The 2,262-nt window shown below is 35.6% G+C and overlaps 1 pseudogene; it reads right to left on the reverse strand.

The window, feature by feature from the left end:
- Positions 402–2,044, reverse strand: LOC104747933 (annotated as a pseudogene).

The raw sequence follows: 2,262 nt of genomic DNA on the forward strand, positions 1-2,262 counted from the left end.
TAAAAAAAAAAAAAAAAAAAAACTTACCCTAACTTATTTTTTCATGCTATAGTTCCCAAATCCACACACACAACTTTTGATAACCTAACCACGATTTTAGAGTTGTAAATTTCAATATTTATAAGCACGGACGGCTGGTGAAGATCTTTTTTGCACATAGTATTGTTAGAGCATCACCAACGGTGAGCCTCTTATTTTGAGGTTTTTAAATTTTTTAAGAATTTATTATGTACTTTTTAAAAATAAGAACTTGTAAAAGAGTAATTAAAATTTTGCTCCTCCAATGGTGAAGCTCTTACGTGTTAATTTAAGAGTAAGTATGTATCCGCGCTACCGCGCAGTGTTATTTAAAATAATTGATATAAAAATTTTAAGTTCTTAAACAATGTTAATATTTTTTTTTAACGTCTAACTTTATTAATTTAGAGAAGAAGTATACAAAGAGTTTATACGGTACATATTACTATTTTTCATCTAAATTGATAGTAAGTTGAACGAAAACATATTTTAATCATCTTCTATATCCGTTATCTGACTTGAAAAAATATACTCGTGCTTTCACAATTTTCCTACTCGCAAATCAAATTTGAGTATCGTATCACCCGTAGATCTAGTCCACAGCATCGCGGGACATCACATGCTGCTACAATCAGCACAACAATCTTATCCACAGCATCACGACGGGACATCACAAGTGTATCGTGTAGCAGAATGCTGTAAACATTTGGCCCCTGCAAAGCGTTACGCAAAAAAGGTTCAAGATTCGCTAACCCAATAGAGTAGAGGAACCGCAAGATTTGATATGTGATTATCTACAACTTACTATCGATGGAATTATGTTGACATAATGTAGATTCTGGGTGGCTAGCTTCAACTATTCATCAATAGGACCACCTTCTACAACAAGGACTTTCTTTGTCTTCTCCATTTGATTGTAATAGTTCACAATGTTCTTCGTTTTATGCGTATGCAATGCCAAATCATCAAACACGAGGAGCTGCATAAATTTCCTCAACCATCAGACACGATAAGACCAGCTTAATAACAAAGGCACAGTAATGATGGACGATCAAGAGCACAAGTTATGATTAAGAAGAGAAAGAGACTGACTTTTCCTTCTGCGGCTCGAGCTGTCAATGTTATTTTCAGTCCAAGCATAAAAACTGATTGGACCACGCATAAAATAAATAGCTATGTTTGATGGCAAGAAGCTTTAAAATAAAATTAAAAAAACTGATTTACCTGTGGACCACGCAGTGTACCGTGTCTAGCTCGACCTGTACCCTTCTGATTCCATGGCTTTCTACCAGTTCCACTAACCTCACTCAATGTTTCGGTCGAATGAGTTCCCTACATATCAACCAACAAAGTGTCACACACTTATTGATTGTTTGCTTATATGACTAAATTAAGGCACTGTGAGATAACTAATTAATTACCTGCTGACGTTTAGCAAGCTGCCATCGGACGACATTGTGAATGATATCTTTCCTTATTGGAACATCAAAGACATCACCTGCTAAAACCATGAAACCCGTTCTGAAAATTAGTCACCGGAATGACCAAGTCTTGATATTGTCCTAAGGAAAGTATCAATACCAGAATCAGTTAATACATGTTCAGAAGTTTTAAAAAGAGAGAAGGAATAAGGAAAGCATCATTGTTCAGAGATTTAAAACACGTCTCAAGCACAATCACAAAGTAAAACGAGAACATAATATAGCCCAACACAAGCGAAACACTGGCAACCGAACCTAATACCTTCACGTAATAAGCTAAATAAGGCCTGGAAAATTCTTACTCCTCTCAGAACATAAAGTAAATACATTTCTCTCTCCATTTCTCCAACATAAACTCCCATGAAATGTACAAAATTATCAGCAAAATCATACGAAAGATACAGAGTATGAAATTAGCTTGAAATGAAATAAAGCCATTCCATACTGCAATTGATTTAACAGAGATGAAGCCAACATCTAAAAAATAACGAAAAACACTCAGGAGGATGACCACTCAAGTACTAACTAAGTAGATGACCTTGAGATCACTAGTAAGAGAAGCTAAACCATTTCCAGATGTATTCACGAGCAAATCTGTTCGAAAGAGGCAGAGAGAAGCAATCAGAGATCAAGGAAGCAAAAACATAAAAATCACATTTTGACACGAGAGAAGCTTAGGAAATGAGATAAGTACTTGGTGAAGAGCCTCGTCCTAGAGCTGTTAAGGATCCCAAAGTGCGAAAGATCCTTCTTGAGATTAAAG

This window comes from Camelina sativa, chromosome 15 (genome assembly GCF_000633955.1).
Source record: "Camelina sativa cultivar DH55 chromosome 15, Cs, whole genome shotgun sequence".
NCBI lineage: Eukaryota > Viridiplantae > Streptophyta > Magnoliopsida > Brassicales > Brassicaceae > Camelina > Camelina sativa.